This window comes from Schistocerca cancellata, chromosome 1, assembly GCF_023864275.1.
Source record: "Schistocerca cancellata isolate TAMUIC-IGC-003103 chromosome 1, iqSchCanc2.1, whole genome shotgun sequence".
Lineage (NCBI taxonomy): Eukaryota > Metazoa > Arthropoda > Insecta > Orthoptera > Acrididae > Schistocerca > Schistocerca cancellata.
Window position 1 is genome coordinate 1,047,830,283 of NC_064626.1, and position 12,509 is coordinate 1,047,842,791.

Sequence of the window (12,509 nt, forward strand, 5' to 3'; positions counted from 1 at the left end):
TGATGCTGTAGTATACAGAGAAGTTGCAACATTAGAAAATTGTAGCGAAATGCAGGAAAATCTGCAGCGGATAGGCACTTGGTGCAGGGAGTGGCAACTGACCCTTAACATAGACAAATGTAATGTATTGCGAATACATAGAAAGAAGGATCCTTTATTGTATGATTATATGATAGCGGAACAATCACTGGTAGCAGTTACTTCTGTAAAATATCTGGGAGTATGCGTGCGGAACGATTTGAAGTGGACTGATCATATAAAATTAATTGTTGGTAAGTCGGGTACCAGGTTGAGATTCATTGGGAGAGTCCTTAGAAAATGTAGTCCTTCAACAAAGGAGGTGGCTTACAAAACACTTGTTCGACCTATACTTGAGTATTGCTCATCAGTGTGGGATCCGTACCAGATCGGGTTGACGGAGGAGATAGAGAAGATCCAAAGAAGAGCGGCGCGTTTCGTCACAGGGTTATTTGGTAAGCGTGATAGCGTTACGGATGTAACTTGGAACATGGAATAACGCACCATGGTCTTGAGTGAAGAAAGCAAATTCTGCCTGTATGCAAGTGATGGTTGTTTGCATATATGACATTGATCTGGTGAGTGTTGTCTCATAGAGTGCTCCATTCAAAACACACTGGCCCCATCCCAGGCCTTATGGTCTGGGGTGCAACAAGCTACAACTGTCATTCACATTTTCTGTATCTGTAGACTGTGTAAGTAGGCTGTTTATGTTTTCTTATTGGCAACGTTACGTAGCGCTCTGTATGAAAATCACTGGCTGTGCTGTGTGCAGCCTGTGGCTAGTTTGCATTGTTGTCTGCCATTGTAGTGTTAGGCAGCGGCAGCTGGATGTGAACAGCGCGTAGCGTTGCACAGTTGGAGGTGAGCCGCCAGTAGTGGTGGAGGTGGGGAGAGAGATGGCGGAGTTTTGTAATTTGTCATGAACTGCTATATACATGATGATATTAAGGTAAATACAGTGTTTGTTCTCTATTAAAATCTTTCATTTGCTAACTATCCCTATCAGTAGTTAGTGCCTTCAGTAGTTTGAATCTTTTATTTAGCTGGCAGTAGTGGCGCTCGCTGTATTGCAGTAGTTCCAGTAACGAAGATTTTTGTGAGGTAAGTGATTTGTGAAAGGTATAGGTTAATGTTAGTCAGGGCCATTCTTTTGTAGGGATTTTTTTAAAGTCAGATTGCGTTGCGCTAAATAATATTGTGTGTCAGGTTAAGCACAGCTGTGTATCATTGTTCTAAGGGGACGTTTCATATGTCGACCCTTAGCCGAGGATACCTCACTGGAATCTTCTGATTTTTTCTTTTAGTTTGTGTAATTAGTGTAGATTTTGTTTATTGCTAGCGCGTAATTGTAGAAAGAATTTCCTTTGTAGTTGTAGTTTTTTATTGTTGTACACAGTTGTGGCATGCATTTAGATTAGCACAAAGTATTTTGCAGCTACGCTTGCAATTAACTAGATATTATTTTCAGTACTATGTTAATGTGTTCTCTTATTTTTGCTCTTCAAATTGTGCTTTTCTGTGTTATCGTGTGAAATATTGTGACAATAATGACGTGTGAAAAACGTAACACTAGGCTTCAAAGTAAACTGAGAAATAATAGTGACGACGAGCGTAGCTTATCAGCACCACTGGGTAGTGAATTAACAGACATTCGAAGTAGTAATTTGGTAATTTTGCATAGGGAGATGGGGCGGGCGGCAAATAATGGTGTAGACAATCAAACAGGTAGTGAACAGGGAAGCATTATCGATCGATCGGTGGGCAACAGCTCGCCTCAGGAATCCGAAATGATAGGACACAATTTTGCAAATACTGTAGATTCAGGTTTTGCGTCCTCACCGTTTTCTCAAATGAGTCAAGACACATTTTCTGCTTGTCAAAATGTGAATGTTGCCGGTGAAAATGCACTGCCAAAAAGCATAGAGAAACAGATTCCAGACACCAACGCATTGTTATTACAATTAATACAACAAATGGGACAAACACAGCAAAAGCTTCAAAAGTTAGACACAATGGAACAAAATCTTCAAAAGTTAGACACAATGGAACAAAATCTTCAAAAGTTAGACACAATGGAACAAAAGCTTCAAAAGTTAGACTCAGTGGAACATAAGCTTGAACAAACACGTGAAGATTTAACTACTGAGTTACATAACATTGAATCGAAATGTCAAAAAGTCTGTAATGATGTAAAAACACAAATTTGTGAGCATTTTCAACCTATTTTTTCGCGGCATGAAAATGCATTACAGAATCACGAAGCAGCCATAAAAGAACTCCAAACCATTGTTCATGAAAATCACGACACCTTGCAAGCTAAAATTGACTCAGTTGCATCTGCCGATTCGGTTACGCAACTTGCAAAAACTCAAGAAAACTTAAAGGACACAGTAGATACGATTTCAACACAAATGGACACTCTGAAACTTGGTTCAGAAAAACACACTGAGGAAATAAGTACACTATCGGAGAAAGTAGCCGAACTTTCGGATCAGTTCACTAATTTATCTACAAAGGTAGATGATAATCTGAATGACACAAAACCGGTAGTCTTTAATGACACAGAAGAGTGCGAACAAATTAGGAAATTCAATCAAAATCAAATCAATATACAGTACAAAAGAGAAATCCAGGAAGTACAAGATCAGTTGGCACAAGTAATACAAAAGTTACAAATTTCAGAGGACACTCGCGCTCCAACACAGGAAGAGGGACTTAGAAATACGGAAAAGCCGCAAAATAATAACACAGGGCATTTCGGAAGTTATGAAAGAAATTGGCAATGTGCACCGAATTTTGAGATGGAACGGCCGACACGACCTAACAATGACCGATATGCGACTCGCCGACATGATGATTTTGACTATAAGCTGTTCATTACTACACGTAAATTCAAAACTTTTAAGAATTCTGCCAACGACATTCATCCACAAGCGTGGCTCCATCAGTTCTCTCATTGTTTCCCTCCTAACTGGTCATTGGAGCACAGGTTAGAATTTATGTGTGGCTACTTAGAGAATGAACCAGCTGTAAGAATGCGATCGGTCATTCACGATTGCCACAGTGAAGGAGAATTTTACCATGCCTTCCTCTCAGCATATTGGTCTCAAGCCACACAAGACCGAGTAAAACATGGCATCATAATGATGAAACATTTCGAACAATCTGAATTTTCCAGTCTTGTCAAATATTTTGAAGACATGTTGCACAAGACTCAGTACCTGTCAAACCCATACAGCCCCTCAGAATTCATCCGCATTTGCTTAATCAAACTACCTGAACATTTACGGCATATTATTTTGGCAGGACGTTGCAAAGACGACATTGAAGCTTTTCAGGGACTCTTACAAGAATTAGAAATTGACACAGACAGTCGCGGGATGCGAAAACAGGAAAACAATCACTACAGATCACATCCGTCACAATTCCGCGATGACAGAAATAATACACGACAAGGCTCTTCTTATAACGTAAATCGTGATCAAAACAGACACCAACTGTATGACAACCGTTGGCAGAGTAGTAATAATTACAGGGAAAGATCACCTCTCTGTGGTAATGAATATCACAGAGACAATCAGAGAAACAGACAATATGGGAACCAAAATAATTATTATCAAGGGAGACAGAATAACTTTAGACGCAACGGTCCAGCGCGCAGTTACAACTCAGGGAGAAATTCTCCACCACGTGACCGACAAGAAAGAAACTATGGAATCTACCGACATGACGACAGATGATATGATCGTAACGACAGACCTGAATTGTATCAGAACTGGCGGGGTTTAAACAGGGCTGGGCCCTCTGGGCAACGTGAATTTGTAGAAGTTAGGTCTCCAAATCCCAATAACGACGCGCGCCAACAAAGAGACAATAGGCAATGACTCACATCGCTGGCAGCCACAAAACGTACTTATGAAACTGACAATGCAGCTGCCGTAGCTAGTAATTACGTAAAAATGGAAGACATTAGGGACATCTTACTCCAGGAACACGACGTAACACGTAACAACATTGCATATCCTGTGATTCACATTACAGTAAATGACGTAAAATTTACGGCAGTACTTGACTCTGGCAGTCCCATTTCAGTAATTAGTGAAACAGCTTTTAGCAAGTGCAACAAATCGAACGATTGCCCCACACTTCCGTTACGTAAGATTAAATTACAAGGTTCAATCTTTGGAAAAAGTGTAGATGTACGCCAACAAACCAACTTAGAATTGTTTTGTCAAAGCCACAGCTTCTCTATGAACTTTCTTATCGTTCCATTATTGTCGACGGAAATTATACTGGGAGTAGACTTTTTGAATGAATACAAAGCAATCTTAAGCTTTCACGATGCTGAAATAAGTTTAGAGAAAGAAGGTAAGTCAATAGCTTTGAAATTTGAAGACTGGCTCTCAAACCATGATGAGGAAATTAATCGGCTTTACGTTCTGTTAGACAACAGTTCGGAATTTTCTACGGAACTAGACATTAACAATCACTCTGCAAGTACTGACAGGGATGATATCGACGGCATGTTTGAAATTAATGAGTTAATTCAGAATAAAATTCAAACAATTGAGAATTGTAATGACACTGATAGGCAGGACCTTTTTGAGATTTTACAAGCACATTCCACAGTTTTTACTCACAAAACAGGAACAATCAAGGGATTTCAATACCAATTTCGTGTTCGTGAGCATACTAAATTTTGTGTTATACCATACGTAATTCCAGCACATTATAGGGATCGTGTTAGAACAGAAATACAATCTATGCTTAATGAGGGCATTATTGAGCCTGCAGTAAGCTCATACAACAACCCATTACATCTTGTTGAGAAGAAGAATGGATCGATCAGATCCAGCTTTTATCAGATCGAACTTCATCCAGAATGCAGAAAATACACAGCTTTCCTTTGTTTCGGCGTTTGTTATCAGTTTCGGAAACTTCCTTTTGGTTTGAACATTTCTTCGGCAGCATTCATTCGTGGGCTAAATTCCATATTACCTGAGTTCTTAAAACGTCACATCACCTTATATGTGGACGATATTCTGATAGCAGAAGCCTCATGGGAACAACACAACCGCATCCTCAACAGCGTGTTACGTATTTTTGCAGAATCTGGAATTACAGTTAAATTGGAAAAGTCTGAATTCGGTAGGTCAAAGGTGAAGTTTTTGGGACATATTATTTCTTCTGAAGGCATTCAGCCGGATCCTGAAAAGTTAGAAGCAATCAGAGCCACTCCAGTTCCATCCACAAAAAAACAAGTCCGCAGTTTTCTAGGTCTTGTAAATTTTTACCGTCGTTTTCTGAATATGCAAATTCTTGTTACACCAAAACTTTGTTCTCTCACTGGAAAAAATACTATTTGGAACTGGGACGAACAAGCACAGTTGGAATTCAATTCTTTGAAAGAAGCGTTACTTCACGCGCCAATACTAGCTCATCCAGAACTGACACAAGATTTCTGCCTTAGCACGGATTCTTCTAAAGTCGGTCTTGGTGCCCATTTATTTCAAGAAGCCACAGAAAATGACACTACCATTCAGAAAACCATTGCTTTTGCTAGCCGAGTGCTAACAAAATCTAAAAAAAATTATTCCGTTACTGAATTAGAAGCTTCAGCTATCGTTTGGGCATTTAACAAATTCCGTTTCTTTCTTTCTGGTAAGCACGTAAAAGTATACAGTGATCATCGTGCATTACAATTTCTTATGTCTTCAAAATTAAATCATGATAGGTTAAAACGTTGGGCATTGTTTCTGCAAGAATTCCGCTTCACAATAGTCTGCATTCCCGGCAAGGAGAACTTTGTTGCGGACGCGCTGTCACGCGCACCGGCTGGGCTTGAGAAAAGTAACACAGAAGGCAACCTCGAGAAAAATTTCAGTATTCTTTACATTCAGAAAGTCGCCTTTGAAAACTTCATCACCACATCTTTAAAGGACATTGCTCATGAACAAGATAAAGATCCGATTTGGAAAGACATCAAAAGTAAATGGCATGAAAAGACACACACTCAGATTCGGCATTATTACCTGGTTAGAAACAACATACTCTTCAAACGCTGCACTGTTGATGACAAGCTATGGGTACTTTGCATTCCAGACGATTTTGTTAATAAGCTCATTTGGTACATTCATTTCAGCTACGCACATTTTGGCCCACGAAAATGTTATCATATTCTTCGAACGACTTGTTATTTTAACAATATGGAAAAGCGAATTCGAAGAGTCTTGTCTATTTGTAAACTTTGTCAAAAGGCGAAACCGTCTACTATCTCACATCGTGCTCCGTTGTTTCCAATTATTCCTTCTAAATTAAAAGAATTTGCTGCTGTTGATCTCTTGGGACCCCTTGTCAGAACATCGAATGGATTTTCGTACGTTCTAGTCGCTGTTGAACTTACTTCAAAATTTGTTTCTTTCACTCCGTTACGTAAAGCCACTGGACGGTCTGTATCCAACGCCTTTGTTAAAAATTTCTTACGTGAAGTTGGACATGTTAGTAAACTCATTTCAGATAACGGACCGCAATTCAGATCTGCTGTTTGCTCACGCATGCTTCGGAATCATAAAATCAAACCTGTTTTTATTTCATTGTATTCACCACATTGTAACCCGTCTGAAAGGATTATGAAAGAAATCAATAAGCTTTGCAGACTTTATTGTCACAGAAAGCATCAGAATTGGGACAGATATTTACACTTATTTCGAAATGTGCTGAGTGAAATGCCTCATGATTCCACTGCTTTACCACCTACTCTTGTACTAAAGAATGAAGAACCACCGAACAGAATCAGAGAGCTTGTACCTTTCCCGAATACACGTAAACTTCGACACAAAGACATAATTGATTTGGCTCTTAAAAATATAAAATCTGCAGCAGACAAAAGGAGAAAACTAAACGGTAAAGCAAATGCAAAGAAATTATGTATTGGTCAGAAAGTTCTCATTAAAGCTCATTCATTGTCACATAAGAAGAAACACTTGAGTCACAAATTCTTTCTAGTTTACAATGGACCTTACAGAATCCGACGTATACCACATGATAATTGCGTTGAAGTTGAAACTCTGTGTACTAGGAAGAGTAAAGGTTTACACCACATTTCACATGTAAAACCGTTTATTGAAAGATAATCTGCTTTTTAACTTTGTCTTTGCCATAAAATTTTTCACTTCACGTTACTAGTACTCTTTGTCACACTTACAAACTGTTAACATGCAACTATGTTTTAAAGCTAACTAACTATCCAGTCAAGAACATAGGTAACTTAGACAAGTAATTGCGATTGCATTGTTATTGCGAACAGACGACACAGTGTTGTTATTTATACATTCCTCCTTGTTAGTTGCACGATTACGTAACGAATATATGGCTTACATACTTAGAACATATACCAGCACTGCTAATGAGATTTTCATGCAACATTTTGGTTTGCTTGAGAGTGGATTCTGGATTTGAGGTGCTTTCTGTGAAATGCCAGATGACACAGTGGTTAGTTTAGGTGACAGCTACACGATTTTATCACGACGCTGCTAATGCGTGACAATTTACAATGTTGCTTTTGCGGTGTATCTGTTTTATATCTGCACAGTTTTTTCTGAATTCTTCTATAAAGTAAAACATGTTTTAGTAGTAACTTTTGTGGTATAGCTACAATGAGACAGCCTCTTTTGTAGCACAACAATACGTTACAGCACAGTATGTTCTTCAGCACAACAATAAGCGTAATAACTAAGATATCTATACGCAAAGCATTTCACTTTTGTTTATCATGAGGTAAGTACATTGTCTTCTGCAGAACTTAGCTTTTGGAGGAAAAAAATTACGACACTTCCACAGAGATTATCTTACAACAAGATGCTCATTTAGCGCTACAGGACACGCATTTGAGTGATTAATTTTGTACTTAAAACATTTATTTTTAAAGATTTTTGAATTACAAAGAAAGTTTTCCGTGATACATTTCATTCCATTGCTGTAATCTGTAACACCTGAGGGTATAATTACATTAATCCTCAGGGGGGTACACGTTTACTTTGTGTACCATGTGTTTGGCAAGCACAAGCAGCCCTAGCTAATATGGTATTTGCTTATACAACTTTACACATCGGTACCATATTTCTCTAACACAAATTACACAGCTATCTGATCATTTAACCGAGAGATAAACTTTTTTACTACGCCAGTGACAGATGTTTACGCAATTACACAGTTGGGTAACTTCACACTTACGAAATTGTATTTTGTCTGTACTTTGTGAACTGTTCATATTTTTTTGGACCCATTGTGATACTATGAGAGCTTTGAATGATGTATTTGGTATGAGATCATGATTTTTAAAGTACGTTTGAGGTAGATGACACTATTTAAATGAGCAGAGAATTCTTTTTAGGTTTTGAAATTATTGCAGGAAGCTACGACGTTTTTGAGAATTGACTGAGCTGTTATGATATTTTTACGACGACGATGTGTATTATGCTGTTGAGGTATGTTTATGTCAATAAGATGATGCTACCATATATGAGGAATGTGATTACGTGTTTATATGTATATGAATAATGAATAGAAGTTAGGGACTCTTGACTTGTGAAAAAGGATGTTGGAAACCAACAATCGTACTTTAAGAGTTATGAAATGTGTGTAAATGCGTGAATGTATCACAATGCCGGCGAAAATTTTTTGGACACTGTTATATTCATAGGAGTTTGTTTCTACACATTTGCAACGCAAATTCTTGACCTGTGAAATATTTGTATATGAGACTGTCACTGTAGCGGAAGCTGCTGTCGTAAATATTTCCGTAAGAAAGTTAAGTGACCACCTGCACGTGCGTCGTCGGCACACAGCTGTGTTAGACACCTGGAGAACAAGCCATTAGGGTGTGCCTTTCTGGAAGCACAGGTAGAAAAAAAAAAGGGAGGCCAATACCCTCGCTATTGACATTTCCTTGTTGAAAGCACACTATGGAGCTCGTAATTTATGATATTTACTGAAATGCCTAATGAAATGACGAGAAATATTTTTACATCTGCACACCTGATTATGACAAGCGTCTTTCTACGAGAGTTGAGAGAATTTCTACTAACTTATGAAATGTCACATGACTATTGAATGATATTTTTATGCTTTGGTTTGTGTAATTGCTTATTTCATTACCTGTTTTCCAGCTGTGTTGCAGCATTAGTTTTATAAAATAAAATGCATTTGCTAATGTGAACACTTTCTGTCAACAGATCTATTGAATAATTATTTTATTATCCACATTCTTCGAAAAAGGAGCTTTTGGAATGGAAAGAACAATAAGAAGGGACTAGTAACAGTAACTGGACACATAATTTTCTTTTCAAGTACTTGGTAATTTTTTGTAGAATTAGTTTTTGTGGTGCACCACTTTAATTACATAGACATTAAGATGTGAATATACATTTCACTTATCTGCATTGTTGTTTTTACTGTAATATTTTTTCTGCTTGAGCTATGTCATGTATAGATATAAGTTTTATATTTTTTATATTTTTTATATTTGCTGCTGCTGTTTGCCAGGCATAGTGCTACTGAATTTGACGTTGTATTACGCTGTTAAGCCAGTTTTACTACTGTTTCATTTTTATTGTTTGCTGCACATTGCCTTATATTAGTTGTAATATTACAATTGCTTTGCTAATTTCTTAATGCTGCTTGCTTCGCAAATCTGCGTTTTTTTCATTGCTGTTTATATTAATTGTTTTATGTGATGCTGCATTGCCTCGTCCCTTGGTATATCTATCTGAGCTCAGTAGATTTAAGTTAGCTTAAGAGGGGTAGACTATATAAGAAACTAACTATGATGACTTGGAAGAAATGTATTGAGAAGCTATATGAAAATGGTTTGGGCAAAAAAAAAAAGGATACTGTACAGTGGAGAAAAACTATTTTTGACAGAGGATGTTAACAGAATACAGAAAGCAGGCTTAGATAAGACTTTTTGGGAATAATGATGAATGAAGGGAGATCTCCAAGAAGCAAAGAAAGTTTTGTTTGCAAAATACTGCAGTAACACAAACACTGTCCTTTCCTTGTGTTATCCCACTATGTGTTTGTGTACCCTTGTGTATTTGTTTTTTTCCTGTCTCTGTGTAGTTTCATAGAATTTTTTCTTCTTTTAATATTAAGCTACATTCACTATGATGAGGAATACTGTTATCCTCAAATATAATTGGCATTAATAATATGTTATTTACTTTGTAAAGATGTTAGACATTATTTATTCTGTTTTGTTGCTCATGTGTAAAGTTGATGTTTCAAAAGTTATTCTGACCTTTTATGTATGTACTCATGTCATAATTCCTGTAACACTGATGTATATGTTTATTTCTATTCTGTTGTAAAGCCTGTACTACAAATGTTATCTGTATTGTTATGTTTTAATGATGTATTTTGTACCTTTGTAATTGTATTCTCATGTTATAATATTGTAATTGACACCAGTTAATCAAATTAAATAACTTGTAAGCATTCATTTCACTGCACACATTTCTGTTGGTCATAGTATATGGCCAATATGTGAGAAGTAGGGACTGTTACTGTTTGCACGTGTGTTAATAATTCAGCAAGTGACTGGATAACAGCATTGCTGGTTCTAAGGACAATTCCAAAAATTTTGTGAGTGCACAAGTGGTGGTTTATGGACTTGCTATATTCTCCGCAAGACTCTTCGAAGGTGAATGTGCACCTTCACAGTCGCAACAGATGGCTGCTGGCCGTCTCTACAAGGACTACAGTGGGCATGTCCACACTTTCTACAAGGACTGCAGTGGGTCTGCACCTCTGGTGGCCCACCAATACCATACTCTCTACTAGGACTGCAGTGGGTCTGCACCTCTGGTGGCCCACCAATACCACAATCTCTACCAGGACTACAGTGGGTCTACTCTATGATGACCTACCTACCAATCTTCTTCAAAACGTCGACTGACTCTGCTGTGGGTTTGCTCTGTTGTGGCCCATTACCTGTCTGCATGTCAAGAGTCAGCACAGTCTTTCCGTTGGAAGGACAACACTACTTCTTCACGACTACATGGAAATCCACTACTTCCATGTGCATTGTCTTTTACTGCTCAGACTTTGAGAAAACAAACTGCAGGTTTACTCTTATGATGAATGATCAGGACTGTCTTTATGGACTGTGAGAAAATTTTAGCTTTTGACCAACATTGTATCAATACGTGTGTGCATTTGATTTCTTTGTTATTGTATTTATGAAAAATTTTTTCAAATCTTTATTGGCCACTGCCCAAAAATTTTTGTAAAATTTTTTGTGGGGAGCATGGGGGCTATGTAAGTAGGCTGTTTATGTTTTCTTATTGGCAACGTTACGTAGCGCTCTGTATGAAAATCACTGGCTGTGCTGTGTGCAGCCTGTGTCTAGTTTGCATTGTTGTCTGCCATTGTAGTGTTAGGCAGCGGCAGCTGGATGTGAACAGCGCGTAGCGTTGCACAGTTGGAGGTGAGCCGCCAGCAGTGGTGGATGTGGGGAGAGAGATGGCGGAGTTTTGTAATTTGTCATGAACTGCTATATATATGATGATATTCAGGTAAATACAGTGTTTGTTCTCTATTAAAATCTTTCATTTGCTAACTATCCCCATCAGTAGTTAGTGCCTTCAGTAGTTTGAATCTTTTATTTAGCTGGCAGTAGTGGCGCTCGCTGTATTGCAGTAGTTCCAGTAACGAAGGTTTTTGTGAGGTAAGTGATTTGTGAAAGGTATAGGTTAATGTTAGTCAGGGCCATTCTTTTGTAGGGATTTTTTTAAAGTCAGATTGCGTTGCGCTAAATAATATTGTGTGTCAGGTTAAGCACAGCCGTGTATAATTGTTCTAAGGGGACGTTTCAACTGCTGTTAGACCCGTTCTTTTGTCGTTCTTGCAACAGTAATATGACGTGTTTTTACAACCCGATAATGCTCGTCCACACGCTGTGAAAGTTAACGTGCTCTACAAGACATGCAGCAACTTCCCTGGCCAGCATTTTCTCTGGAATTGTCTCCAGCGAAGCATGTGTGGATTACGATGGAACGGGAAGTGACTCGTGCGACTTGGCAACCAACAACTCTTTTGAAACTACATCCACAGGTCAAGCAGGTGTGGCATAATGCATCCCAGAACAGAATTCGCTATCTGTACGATCGAGTGGATGCCCAGGTTAGCGCCTAAATTACTGCCCTTGGTGGCTACACCACATATTATTATGGGTGCTTCAGCATGGGTCGATACCTGGTACATCATAAAATGGTGTATTATTTTTCCCAACAGTATATCTCAAAAAGGTACGGCCAAACTTCTAGGAAACACTCCTCACACACAAATAAAGAAAAGATGTTACGTGGGCATGTGTCCGGAAATGCTTAATTTCCATGTTAGAGCTCATTTTAGTTTCGTCAGTATGTACTGTACTTCCTCGATTCACCGCCAGTTGGCCCAATTGAAGGAAGGTAATGTTGACTTCGGTG